This window comes from Nerophis ophidion, linkage group LG01 (genome assembly GCF_033978795.1).
Source record: "Nerophis ophidion isolate RoL-2023_Sa linkage group LG01, RoL_Noph_v1.0, whole genome shotgun sequence".
In the NCBI taxonomy this organism is placed as follows: Eukaryota; Metazoa; Chordata; class Actinopteri; order Syngnathiformes; family Syngnathidae; genus Nerophis; species Nerophis ophidion.
Genome location: NC_084611.1, coordinates 81953498 through 81968876, shown reverse-complemented (window position 1 = coordinate 81968876; position 15379 = coordinate 81953498). Strand labels below are relative to the sequence as shown.

The window sequence follows — 15379 nt, the reverse complement described above, 5'->3', positions numbered from 1 at the left end:
ACGTCATGTTCGTCAACCTCACCTGACACCTGGCGACCTTTACTAATTAATTAGGCAGGCGTCACAAATGGCCTCATGTTGGGCCTCATGTCTAATTCACGACGCTGTGAGGACATCTCCTTTCACGAGAAGCTCTTCATGACTCAAAAAATGAACGCAATCAGTAGCAAAAGATGACATTGTATTGTACATTTCATCATTGTAGTTTGCATATCGTGACTCACGCTGCAGAGTAACAGTTCATTACTGAGGCGGCTTGCAGCTAGAAACAGGTTATATCCAAAATGGAATCCAAGACCTGTGAACATTTACCAACATACTGATCAATCAGAGGCTGATGCCTTAAACGTGAATACAGTACATGTTGTTCTTTCGCAAAAGCTGTCAAAGAGACTGTAGAATGCTAAAAAAAGAAAAACATACTACACACTATGGAAAATTTCCCAAATCAATGGAATTTCGAGAGGAGCCAGATGAGGTGGTTCGGGCATCTGGTCAGGATGCCACCCGAACGCCTCCCTAGGGAGGTGTTTCGGGCACGTCCGACCGGTAAGAGGCCACGGGGAAGACCCAGGAAACGTTGGGAAGACTGTATCTCCCGGCTGGCCTGGGAACGCCTCGGGATCCCCCCGGGGAAGAGCTGGACGAAGTGGCTGGGGAGAAGGAAGTCTGGGCTTCCCTGCTTAGGCTGCTGCCCCCGCGACCCGACTTCGGATGAGCGGAAGAAGATGGATGGATGGATGGATGGGTTCTTATTTCGTTAGCAGGGTCAGACAGGATGTAATGAGCAGCGCTTTTATTTTGAAGGTCGGAAGTGTGCGCTTGGGTTTTCTGGCGCACTTGAAGGCAATGCTGGCAAGTCCCTCACCTTTGTTGGCTTTTATTTAGTTTTCCTTCGCGCACAAGACTAATCAATATTATGCCCTGTGAATCCATATTGCACATTTTAGAAGATATTGATCCACGATTAATATGCTAAATTGGTTTTACCCCGCCCTATTAGACACAATCTGTGGTAATGTTTACTGTAGCAGATGGTCCTGAAAAACATCAAATCGGGTATTTAAGGTAATTATCCTCAAAACAGTATCCTTTTAAGCTTCTTGTCATTTCCCATCTGGCAACCCTGACAATGCTGCTTAATAGCGAACCGATCGGACGAATAGTCAACACTTCTTCTTGGAGAAAATGAACAATATTCTAGAACTGATATGTGACTTTTATCCTTAGTGACAATTAATTAGGGACAGATATATCTTATAAACACACGCTGCAGGTCAATTACAAGCTTGGACTGGACCTTTGGAGGGCAGACACCTGCCAGTAACCTTAGACTATACCCAATACTAGATGTGGCCCCAAGGCAAGGAAAACCAAGGGGAAGTTTCCACAATTCCACCTGTCTTCATGAATGTGGGCTCTTTTTGTGAGGGTCCCCTTGCTGCCCACCCCTGAGGCCGATAAGTCTTTGTCGGAAACCTCCTGTTGGAAGACCTCGCCCAAACTTGTGACACGAATCACTGATGGATGAAGCAGCAACGCGCAACCTAATCAAGACGGTATTGAAGCTCTTCCAAAACAGGTGCAAGGTAAAACTGAAGGTGTCGACCGGATCGTTGGCGAGTAGGTAAGGTCATATATTTCCACCAATGACTTTTACTGTCCAACCATTTATGTCAAAAAATAAGTGTACTAATGGCTTCAAAGTAAGAAACAGAAACAATTATTGATTGAGGCAAAATGTATTGAATTGATATTAATTAATTGATTTATTTATTGTTGTGTTAAAGATTGAAAAAGGAAGTGAGTTTCAAATGAGTTCTAGACAAATAAAGGGGGGGCTTCACGGTGGCAGAGGGGTTAGTGCGTCTGCCTCACAATACGAAGGTCCTGCAGTCCTGGGTTCAAATCCAGGCTCGGGATCTTTCTGTGTGGAGTTTGCATGTTCTCCCCGTGAATGCGTGGGTTCCCTCCGGGTACTCCGGCTTCCTCCCACTTCCAAAGACATGCACCTGGGGATAGGTTGATTGGCAACACTAAATTGGCCCTAGTGTGTGAATGTGAGTGTGAATGTTGTCTGTCTCTGTGTTGGCCCTGCGATGAGGTGGCGACTTGTCCAGGGTGTACCCCGCCTTCCGCCCGATTGTAGCTGAGATAGGCGCCAGCGCCCCCCGCGGCCCCGAAAGGGAATGAGCGGTAGAAAATGGATGGATGGATGGATGTTTGAAACACATCACCATGTCGTTATTTTCTTTTCTTTACAGTTGTTTTGATTTTTCCTCCTCTTTTTTTTAACATATCTGAAATAAAAACTTACAATCCAATACGATATAACATAGAAACCTGCCAATATTAGAGCATCTTTACTACAAAGTGTCACGCCTATGGTTCATGTTTTGTTTTGGTCATGCTATGTTTAGTTTTTTGGGACATTTAGTTTTGTTTTGCATTTCCTTGTTTGTCTTACCATGCCAACTGATTCAGTTTTCTGTCTTGTCTGATCATGAGTTTTGTGTGGCCGTATTACCCTGAGCATGCCCAATCTTATCTGTTCTCGAAGCTAAGCAGTGTCTGGCCTGGTTAGTACTTGGATGGGAGACTGCCTAGGAATACCAGGTGCTTTTGACCCTTTGGACTCTAAGTTCCTTTTTTTTCACTCCCTGTTTTGTTACCATGACAACCAATCAGTTCACCTGTCTTGTCTCACACCTGTTTTCACTTATCATGTTCATTATTTAAGCCACAGTTACCAGTTAGTCAGTCTGGCAACCTCACCTCATTCACGTCCTTGATTATCTGCGTCATGCCTTGCAATGCTGTCCATTTTGTCCACGTAAGTTTTTGTTATTTATGCCACTGCGCAAGTGTTTTTGTTTCATGTTTGTAGTTTATAGCCTTTGTGCTAGTCTTTTGTTTCATAGCCCAGTTTTTTTATACAGCCATTGTGCGTGCTTTTTGTTTCTTGTTTTTAGTTTTAGTGTTAAAATAAAGATGTACCTTCCTTCACGCAGTTTCCACTCCATTCGCTTTGCACCTCGGGAAAACAACCCAAGACCAAGTCCAAGCCTGACACAAAGTAAATAAACTATAAATTAGATCAGGCATGGGCAATTATTTTGTCAGGACTTGAACTTGGATTTGTTTTGCTTCTTCTACGCAAAGGATGATTGGCACGAGCCAGACGTGAATGTAAGTACATTTTTCATTTATTTAAACACTACAATACAAAAACAGGAAAACAAAGGGCACGCACAATGGCGGATAAGAACTAGACTAAACTCCAAACAAAACAGCACAATGGCATGACTATATACAAATAAACAAAAGATACTATCTATGGCAGTAGTTCTCAAACTTGTTTCAGTGAGGTACCCCCTGTGAACATGTTTTTAATTCAAGTACCACTTAATCAGAGCAAAGCATTTTTGGTTGGAAAAAAGAGATAAAGAAGTAAAATACAGCACTATGTCATCAGTTGCTGATTTATTAAATTGTGAAACAGTGCAAAATGTTGCTCATTTGTAGTGTTCTTTCTTGAACTATTTGGAAAAAAAAGATATAAAAATAGATAAAAACTTGTTGAAAAATAAGCAAGTAATTCAATTATAAATAAAGATTTCTACACATAGAAGTAATCAACTTAAAGTGCCCTCTTTGGGGATTGTAATAGAGATCCATCTGGATTCATGAACTTAATTCTAAACATTTCTTCACAAAAAAACTAATCTTTAACATTAATATTTAAGGAACATGTCCACAAAAAATCTAGTTGTCAACACTGAATTGTTGTATTTCTTTTCACAGTTTATGAACTTACAATCATATTTTGCTGAAGTATTATTCAATAAATATATTTATAAAGGGTTTTTGAAATGTTGCTATTTTAAAAATATTTTTTTTTAAATCTCACGTACCCCTTGGCATACCTTCAAGTACCCCCAGGGGTACGCGTACCCCCATTTGAGAAACACTAATCTATGGCACAAAACAAACCAAAAACTTGCACTTAGGCATAAATACAAAAAGTCCTACGTGGCGTGGTCAAAACTATAAACAGCGTGGCAAGGCATGAAGGTCGGCAAGGAAAGGTAGGTGCGAGGTCATGAGGGTTCAATACAAAGTTCCGGTAAAGTTGCCAGGCCGAGGAACAGAAAACACATGGCTTAAATACTAGCTGTGATTTATTGGAAACAGGTGTGAGAGCTGAGGACCGGGGCGTGACTAGGAGACCAGGTGGAAACTAATGGGTTACTATGGAAACAAACAAAACCAGGAAGTGCAAAACAGGAAACAAGAGTCAAAAGAAAAAAAACATAACATGATCAAACATAAAACCTGATTCACAGGCGTGACATATTTTGCCTCAGGGGCCAAATTTTGAGAAAAAAATGTGTCTGGGGGCCGGTATATCTCTTTTTAGGAACACTAATACAAAACCGCACAATAATGTCGGATTGAATGCTAAAAACGTTGTGACAGACCGTCTTAAAAAACACAATGGAATTTTAAAATTTTTTACTGAATGAGACACCAAGAATTTACATGAAAATAAAGAATGTGGGATTTACAATACTAACTACGATCGATAAAACACTGAATATTGACAGCATGTGAACGTCACACCCCCTCCCCTCTCCATCGAAGTATCTTACAATCTAGCGAAACGCAACAAAAATACAAAAAACAGCAAAATATGAACGCGAAGGGTAAAAAAAAAACTCACCTATAATCTGATTTACCTGATATATCACTAAGCTTTAGAATTTTGTTGTCAAAATCTCCTTCCGAGTCCGTCCCTGACATTCGCATTTCAGGCTGGCCTCTGTGGAAAGAATCCCCACCCACACCGCTTGGTGCCTCGTCTGAGCTGCTGTGACTTAGATTACCATAGTAACTAATAAGATTTGCATGATATACTAGTTAATATGGTAAAGCACAGATTCCAACCATTGAAATACTTTGTATAGTTCAAGACTTACGGTCATTAGAAAACATCACTGGACATCATAATGGCAGTTACAGTTTCCATCTTAAAGATTTTAAAAAAATGATTTGGGAATGTCTACCGGGCCAGATTGAAGACCTTAACGGGCCACATTCGGCCCCCGGGCCTTAATTTGAATTAGATCAATTTTGTTGACAGTCTGAGTAAATAACAAAGCAAATTAAATGAGTTAGTAATTCTGAATTCTGTCCATGGATGCTCTCATTCATCCAGGTCATTTGTCTTACTCTAAGTCTAAGTCTAAGAGCATGAACTGAAGGAGCCTACTTGGATTAGGGGCAAAACGTCTTCTCAGACAAACCAAACAGTCCGATTGCTGTCTATTGAATGCCCTGAGACTTCAGGATCCTGTCCCCCATTCTGTTAAAGGGGAACATTATCACCAGACCTATGTAAGCGTCAATATATACCTTGATGGTGCAGAAAAAAGACCATCTATTTTTTTTAACCGATTTCCGAACTCTAAATGGGTGAATTTTGGCAAATTAAACGCCTTTCTGTTTATCTTGCTGGAGGCGATGACGTCAGAATGTGACGTCGCCGAGGTAACACACCCACCATTTTCATTTTCAACACATTACAAACACCGGGTCTCAGCTCTGTTATTTTCCGTTTTTTTGACTATTTTTTGGAACCTTGGAGACATCATGCCTCGACGGTGTGTTGTCGGAGGGTGTAACAACACTAACAGGGAGGGATTCAAGTTGCACCACTGGCCCGAAGATGCCAAAGTGTCTGCCGCCAGACCCCATTGACTGTGCCAGAGTGTCTCCACATTTGACCGGCGATGACAGACATGGCACAGAGATGTATGGATAACCTGCAGATGCATTTGCAACGATAGTCAACGAAATCACAAAGGTGAGTTTTGTTGATGTTGACTGCCAGCTAATCGATGCTAACATGCTATGCTAATCGATGCTAACATGCTATTTACCGGCGGTGCTAAAGCAGACATGGAACAGAGGTGTATGGATAACCTGTAGATGCATTTGCAACTATATTACGTTTCCTTCCACCCACATTTAATGCGAAAAAAACACTTTCCAATCGATGGATTTAAATTACTCCAGTGTCAAAAGATGCGAAAGTCCTGATCGTTTGGTCCGCACATTTTACCGGCGATGCTAACGCAGCTATTCGGCCATGCTATGGCTATGAATTGCGTCAATAGCTATTCGCTCAATAGCTTGTTTCTTCTTCAATATTTTCATACTCCAACCATCTGTTTCAATACATGCGTAATCTGTTGAATCGCTTAAGTCGCTGAAATCCGAGCTAATGTCACTATATCTTGCTGTGGTATTCCCATTGTTTGTTTACATTGGCAGCACTGTGTGACGTCACAGGGAAATGGCCAGTGTCTTCGCAGACAGCCGAAAATAAGGCACTTTAAAGCTTTATTTAGGGATATTCCGAGACCGGTAAAATTTTGAAAAAAACTTCAAAAAAATACAACAATCCACTGGGAACTGATTTTTATTGTTTTCAACCCTTTTGAAATTGTGATAATGTTCCCCTTTAACACATAAATCGTAGTGCCCTGGATAAATCCAACTTTGATTTTCTTGCCCTCAACTTTGTGTTTAGCTGCAAGTTCGGTCATTCTGTTTTTTATTTATGATTCTGTTTACTTCTGCTGTACCAGGAAATGATTGGCTCTGATTGGTGAACGATAACGATGTTTGACAGCTGATCAGCGTTGATTACGATCGTATCATCGTAAAGCCCTATATAGCTGTGAAAAGCTCGGTTGGTGGAGTGGCCGTGCTCGCAACTTGAGGGTTGCAGGTTCGATTCCCGCCTCCGCCATCCTAGTCACTGCCGTTGTGTCCTTGGGCAAGACACTTTACCCACCTGCTCCCGGTGCCACCCACACGGGTTTAAATGTAACTTAGATATTGGGTATCACTATGTAAAAGCGCTTTGAGTCACTAGAGAAAGGCGCTATATAAATATAATTCACTTCACTATAATTCACATTTGAGAGTCGTGGTTCATCTTTAGGACGGACAGCCTCGTTTTGAACCTGGCATTGCAAAAACATACATGGTAAATTGACTCTTTAGCTACAGTATGCAACACTACATGTAAATATAGCCATAAAGTGGACTTCCAAGGTTGTCAATGGATAGTTAAACAAGAAGAACATTTTTAAGGTCGGAAGAAACACAATCTCCACCACAAGTGTGTCATACTTGAAGGTCAAGGTTCCCCGCTCACCGCTATGATAATCCCCTGTCCCTAACTTCCAATTTCCTGAGGGCCAGGCAGCCCCCGCAGAGACAAGGTCTTTAACTGACGCCGCGGGGCCAAAGAGGTGGGTTCACAAGGGGACCAATCCTCCGTCTTCGTTTCCATGGGAACGCTCGTTAGCAAGGAGCATTTTTTTTCTTCCCCATGCGCGCCCAGTCAGTGGGCAGTTGGAACTTTCTGTTTTTAATTCCGCTGACCACCTTCACCTCAGAGTGCAGGGAATGATGACAGATTGACGCAAGGGCAAGCAATGCAAACTCACCGGACACTTTATTGCCTCATTCTGCCTTCGCCAAGATAATCCCCGGTTATGTAACGCACAAATGAACCATCAAGTACAAAGAACACCATTATTTAAGAAATCCCGGATTAAGAGATTACAGTAGAGAATTTGTGAGGATTTTTATCTTTGGAGCGAGACAAGCGTGAACTACTTGAGACATTCAGACACTAAATCCTAGTTTGTTCTTTACTTAATAAGCTCAAGCGACATTGGTGACATAGGCGCAGATAAACCTGGACTCCGGGCAAAGTAAACTGTCACTTATGAGTTATTCATTTTGGTTTCTGTATTAGGTTCTAAATACAGTGGAACATCAACTTAGAAACCCTTCTATTCGCGAACGTTTAGATTTACGAACTTTTATTTATTGAGTCTAGGCAACAGTTTTTCCAGTGTGTGCTGTCGACAACCAGACTCTTGAGTTGGGTGAGACAGAGGAATTGCCGAGAGAAACTGACAAGCTGTCGGTTTTGGCGAAAATGTTTTTTGTACCTACAAGTAAGATTACGGTTTTATTACTATTGAGTTGAAGGAAATTGGGTGAGAACCACTGCTTGAGTTTACTGAGGCAGTCTGTAAGGGAGGAAGGAGGAAGAAAAGCAGTTGGTTTGGTTGAGATGTAGACCTGGGTGTCAGCCGCATAACAGTGTGTGTTTTGTAGCCCGGAAGAGTCAGGGCTGCATGGGATTGTGGGTATTTGTTCAGTATGTTGTATTACAGTGCGGATGTTCTCCTGAAATGTGTTTGTCATTCTTGTTTGGTGTGGGTTCACGGTCTGGCACATATTTATGACAGTGTTAAAGTTTTTTTTTTTACGGCCACCCTCAGTGTGACTTGTGTAGCTGTTGAGCAAATAAGTCTTGCAACATCACACATGCGGACTGCTCAGCCAAAGGTGACAATCAATTTGGCTAGCACATTGTCTGTACAGAATTCAGAGGGTGTCAAGAACAGTGCCGTTACAGCACTCCATGAATAGAGTTGATTGTGTAAAAATCGGCCTTGATACCATGGGGACTTCCGTGAAAATCGAGAATGTTGGGTATTATGACGCTGTCAAGTTCGGTTCATATTCGCACATACATGAAATTGTCATCAAAGCGCTGGCCGTTTGAGACCCTGGTATAGAACATTATATTGTGTTCAAAAATTACAAACCTTCATTACAATATGGGCTTTTGTCGGACGTGGAAACCAATATTCATATTTACATTGATTATTATGGAGAAATTTTCATACTAATTTTTCGATTTACAAACTCTGTTCAAGAACCAAGTTTGTAAATCAAGGTTTTCACGGTAATAGTTTCGGTATTAGGAGTACAGTGTCTCTAAGATAGTGAAGGAACTGCTTCAAAGGCTTTGCTAACATGCTAATTCTCTTTAATAACAACTGGCATGGATCTAAGCATACCGACTCGTTTTCGGCAACCACAAATACATCCCAAATTTTATCTGAGGTTATTTTGTGTCTTTATTAAGAAAGGATTTTTTTTGACACTGAATTTATGTTACTGAATTTTTTGCGTTTAAAGTTTGTGAACTGAAATTTTTTACATCAAATTATGCTGACAATTGCAGAGAAAAAAAAATTGTTGGCAAAACGTGTTAAAAAATTTCAAGTTTTAAAATTCAGTGTGAAAAAAAATAAGTGTAAAAAAAGTTAGTGTATAAAAAGTCAATGTAAAAAAAAATGGTGCTGAAAAAATCAGTGTTGAAACATTTGCTGCTTCAAAAAGCAAGACTCTCTTCCGGTAAATTAAGACTAAAGCAATCGACCCTGTCTCATAACCAGCCAATGAGGTGTCAAGGTTGAAGTCACGTGACACATGTCTTGCAAAACAGCATACAAAAAGCAGTTAACTGAGCTACCTGGGCATAATACAACATAATTAACATTTCAATGGTTATTTTCAAACTATAAAAATTATTCCACGGGTTAGAATCACCGATTTGTTTTACAGTGTATTTATTTAGTCAGATTTTTCTACATTGATTTTTTTTTTTTTACCCTGAACTATTACACACTGAATTTTTTTTACACTTAATTTTGCTAACACCTTTTTTCCAATGAAATTGTCAGCATAATTTGAGGTGAGAAATTCAGTTTACAAAATTATAACGCCAAAAAATTCAGTTACATAAATTCAGTGTCAAAAAAAGAGCTTTCGTAATAAAGACACACATAACCCTCAATCGTTATTTTTCCAAAAATATTAACACGCCGTATGCCAGCCTAGTGAACCTCATTCCATTAATTTACGACCATACTGCAAAAAACTCATGTGTTCTCGCTCAAAATGGAAAAATGAGCAATTTAGCAGTCCAAGTTGAAAGAACTGTACGATCAGTGTCAGAGCTTGGTTCGCATTGCCGGCAGTAAGTCGGACACGTTTCCAGTGAGGGTTGGACACCGCCAAGGCTGTCCTTTGTCATCAATTCTGTCCATAACTTTTATGGACAGAATTTCTAGGCACGGTCAAGCCGTTGAGGGGATCCGGTTTGGTGGCTGCAGGATTAGGTGTCTGCTTTTTGCAGATGATGTGGTCCTGATGGCTTCATCTGGCCAGGATCTTCAGTTCTCACTGGATCGGTTCACAGCTGAGTGTGAAGCGACTGCGATGAGAATCAGCACCTCCAAGTCCGAGTCCATGGTTCTCGCCCGGAAAAGGGTGGAGTGCCATCTCCGCGTTGGTGAGGAGACCCTGGTCCAAGTGGAAGAGTTCAAGTACCTCGGAATCTTGTTCACGAGTGAGGGAAGAGTGGATCGTGAGATCGACAGGCGGATCGGTACGGCGTCTACAGTAATGCGGACGCTGTATCGATCTGTTGTGGTGAAGAAGGAGCTGAGCCAAAAGGCAAAGCTCTCAATTTACCGGTCGATCTACGTTCCCATCCTCACCTATGGTCATGAGCTTCTGGTTATGACTGAAAGGACAAGATCACGGGTACAAGCGGCCAAAATGAGATTCCTCCGCCGGGTGGCGGGGCTCTCCCTTAGAGATAGGGAGAGAAGCTTTGCCATCCGAGAGGAGCTCAACGTAAAGCCGCTGCTCCTCCACATCGAGAGGAGCCAGATGGGGTGGTTCGGGCATCTAGTCAGGATGCCACCCAAACGCCTTTAGGGCACGTCCAACCGGTAGGAGGCCACGGGGAAGACACAGGACACGTTGGGAAGACTATGTCTCCCGGCTGGCCTGGGAATGCCTCGGGATCCCCCGGGAAGAGCTGGACGAAGTGGCTGGGGATAGGAAAGTCTGGGCTTCCCTGCTTAGGCTGCTGCCCCCGCAACCTGACCTCAGATAAGCCGAAGATGGATGGATGGATGGAAGTTGAAAGAACCTCAACTGGACAGAGTTTCGCTTCCAGTTTCGATCCGTTCCACAACCGGGTTTGATGGAATTATTTGCGCCATCATCTGTTTGCTGCTTCAATCTAATCAATAACTATTGTTAAAAGTGTTACTTTTATGTTATCAATAAATAATGTATGGTTGTATTATATTTAGAAACTACTAGATGTATCACTGTATCCGAGCATGCTTTGAAACACTGCTTCGTAAAATAGTTGTTAATAATGTGTGTATATTGTTACGTAAACTGTTGTTTATTATCATATTATTATTCCCTTTATCTTTTTTTCTTTGAATAATAACATATGTATAATAACGTCTTGCGAGGAGCATGTTGTACTCCCTCGTCCCAGGAAGAATGCTCTGCAGAAATATTTTATTTATAGATCTGTATCGCTCTGGAATAACCTGTCTCGAATTCTCACCAGCATTGAAAGTAAACAGGTTTTTAAAAGAAAAGTAATTTTTTATCTGAGTCTTTAAATTAGTTTGCTTGTTGATGATTTTGTTTGGTTTTGTATTATGTTGTTATATTAATATGGTAATTATTATTCTGTGACTGTAAATTGTTTTCTTGATGCTTTTATTTTGTATCTGTATCGTGTATTTTTAATGATATGCTTTTACTTGTTTGTGGACCCCAGGAAGACTAGTTGGTTGTTGTGGATCCTTAATAAAAATCAAAATCAAATAAAGTCCTGGCTTTAGTTTCCTCCTAAAATGTTTTTCAGGGATCTTAAAGCAGTTAAATTCACCTTTAATATACGGCTCCCCAATGAGGCTGTGCTGGCCCACAATCCATGAATGTGACTATAAATAGAGGTCGGGCTCCTTCCTTCCATCCCTGCATCAAAGTGACATGCAGATAAGCAGCTGCAGGTGACAAAAACCCTGGTTTCATTCATCCAATCCTATAATTCTTTTAAGGACGTTATTTAGTGGGTTGTTCGTAAATACAACAACACTTGGCAGCTACTTTGAGGCCCCTTAAGTCCTTCTAATTACAAGACTGTGTGATATGATTATAACGATGTTGTTCTGGAAACTGTTTAATGGCTCATCGCAGTGACTATCTTAAAACATGATTGTCACATTTCATACAAGATTGATGCTGTCACTTGTGTTTATGTCTGATGAGACGTTGGCATTGAATGCAATACTACATTACTAATACGGCTAATTAACACATATTTAGGTGCTAGATTGCTACAGCATCATTCTAGGTTAGCAAATTGCCTGACGAAAACAAGGATAGGATAGGATAGGTCTTTATTGTCATTGCACAAGTACAATGAAACTTTGTTTTCAGCACAAACCTGTTCAAGATTAGACAAACAAACAGTGTACAGGGTTACAGAACAAGAACGCTGATGGGTCGCCATAAGGCGCCCCGTAAAAGATGGGGAAAAAGGTAAATGCTGGGGAAGGATGAATAAAAAAAATACAATCTAGACTGGGCTCCTAAGGGGGCCCAGTCTGGAGTGGGGAAAAAACCTCCATAGCAAAGCTCATATACATATTACAACATACATCTCGAGATATCTAGCAACAGAGGGAAGGTAGTTCAAGGTCATGGTGGTTGGCCGCAGCTCTCAGGCGCTGACCATCCATTCATCACCCCTACGGGATTTGCGTCGAGGGCGTTGGGTTGGTGGGGGAAGGGGTGTATATGTGTGGTGTATATTTTTTGTGGGTGTGTGTGTGTAAGCCCGTATTGTGTCTCTGTTCCGCGGCTTTGATGTATTATGCAGTAGCTAGTCCAAAGTCTACAACAAGTGTGTGTCCATGAGAGACAAGAAGGGAGTTTGTTGTGTCTTCGCTGCAGTGTTCTTCGGGAGACTCTCGAAGCCAGGGAAACAATCCAAATTAGAATGATTTGTATGCGAGCTAAAATAAAAATGTGCTTTTCACTCTAAATTCTCTATGACTGGTCCTCAAACCTGCGGGGTAGACAGTCCGATGTAATCCACAGTTCTTCCTGCATCCTCCAATCATTTGTGGCGGCTTTGGGGCACTTTGAAGACTGCCAGCAACTTCCAATTTGTCGACAAACCAGAGCAACGCTTACTCCAATCAGCAGATGTCCTGTTGTCATAATTCCGAATAGGTGGATATCTTCACGTCCTCGACAAAAAAGGGTCGCCAGGCACGCGGCCCTCCTTCTTCTCCCAAGAGTCCGTCGTGTGTCCAGCAACAACCGCTTCGTCACGACAGCAGGTTCCCCCAAACCCAAGATCTTGTCAATTTTGTTGAGGCCAGTTAAATAGTTCCAATGTTTAGATTTGGAGAGTAGTGCAAAAAGAAACCATCAACTATAGCCAGCTGACTGACAGTTGGCAGGCTGTGTTTAAAGATGTGTAGCGAAGCCTTTTGTGTTTCGTTTACAAAGTGGTTGTATACATGGTGGTGGACCTAGCTATAGGGTTTGGTAAGAGGAGGCATCATATCCACGAGGAAGGAGGTTTGTCCTTCATTACCTCCTGAAAAGCAGATTTTTAGCTGATGTACCTTGGTAAGAAGTCTGGTAAATGTGTCAACTATTTCACGGAAAATATCATGACTTTATAAAGAAGCTACCATTGTTGAGATCTCAATTGGTGTTAGGAATATGTCTATGAACGTTCTCATTCATCCAGGTCATTGTAATCCCAGGGCATTCAATAGATCGCAACTGGATTGTTTAGTTTGTATTAGAAGATGTTTAGACAAGTAGGCTTCATTAGTTCATGCTCATAGACTTATATTGGTCAGATCTATTCTTAAATGTAGATAAATCAGATCTAGTCTTGGACTTATATTGGACAGATCTTGCTAGCGGCAAGTGCCAATACCTCAGCAGGCCTTATCAGTTCATGCTTACATACAGAGGTGGGTAGTAACGCGCTACATTTACTCCGTTACATCTACTTGAGTAACTTTTGGGATAAATTGTACTTCTAAGAGTAGTTTTTATGCAACATACTTTTACTTTTACTTGAGTATATTTATAGAGAAGGAACGCTACTTTTACTCCGCTCCATTTAACTACATTCAGCTCGCTACTTTTTTTTATCGATCTCTTAATGTTTTTGTTTTGGTTTTTCAACCTAGGATCTACGCATGCCTGCGTTTCATGCCTGCGTTTCAATCAAACAGAGCCAGGCGGTCACATGACCGTGATACGTAAAACCCGACTTAAACATGTTGACAAACTTATTGGGGTGTTACCATTTAGTGGTCAATTGTACGGAATGTGTACTGTATTGTGCGATCTAATAATAAAAGTTTCAATCAATCAATCAAAAGTGTACAGGAAAAAAGACACTTGTTATTTCAACCGTACTTTCGGTCAAAAGCCGAAAGACTGATCCCACAGTTCCTGTCTTCACAATAAAGGTGCCGCTCAATCGCGCCTGCGTCAACAAAATAAGAGTCTCCGAAAGCTAGCGCAAACAAGCTAGCAAGCTACGGAGTTTGCCGCCAATGTATTTATTGTAAAGTGTATAAAAACGAATATGGAAGCTGGACAAATAAGATGCCAAAAGCCAACGACTTTCATGTGGTATTAGACGGAAAGGAGGAACTTTTTTTTCTCCTCCATTTGAAAACGTGGACGTTTTCAAAACTACAATGCAAGTCATCAGAATCAGGTAATACACCAACTTATATTCTTGTCTTCATGAAAGATAGGAATATATATGTTAAACATGCATGTATATTCATTAAAACACCTTTAACATGTCAACAAAAACGGCTAAATAAATATAAATTATATACTGTATATATAAATTTATGTACATATATATGATATGTGTGTGCATGTACATGTATATATGAGGTAGATCACCTCGACTTGGTCATTTATTAAGTAATTGATTAACGTTGAAAAACTTATTGGGGTGTTACCATTTAGTGGTCAATTGTACGGAATATGTACTGTACTGTGCAATCTACTAATACAAGTTTCAATCATTGAATGCCTACTGAACCTATGGCACTGTTAAGTTATTGTGGCTCAATGTGCCTTAATTTTTTTTATTTTAATGTACTATTATTTAATATATATTATGGTTTTAGTTGCTTAAGAGATATTCCTGATTCTGAATTTGCTCGTATCTATTTTTATGTTTTTGTGCATTATTTGTTGCCGTAATCATTTAACAAACAGGTTACTCATCAGTTACTCAGTACTTGAGTAGTTTTTTCACAACATACTTTTTACTTTTACTCAAGTAAATATTTGGGTGACTACTCCTTACTTTTACTTGAGTAATAAATCTCTAAAGTAACAGTACTCTTACTTGAGTACAATTTCTGGCTACTCTACCCACCTCTGCTTATAGATTGGTCAGATCTAGTCTAGCGGCTGGTGCCAAAATCACAAATACTTATATTACAAAATCAGAAGGGTGAGCCTGGGCAAGGATGGTTTCGGCCTATCGTAGTGAGAAAAACAAATGCTTTGATGCAAACAAGCAATCCTACTGTCAACAGTGTTTGAAGTC

At 40.7% G+C, this 15379-nt stretch overlaps 1 protein-coding gene across 1 annotated transcript in view; it reads right to left on the bottom strand.

The window, feature by feature from the left end:
• fhdc1 (FH2 domain containing 1) overlaps positions 1 to 15379 on the bottom strand; it is a 102695-nt gene that overhangs the window by 62568 nt on the left and 24748 nt on the right. The window lies entirely within an intron of this gene.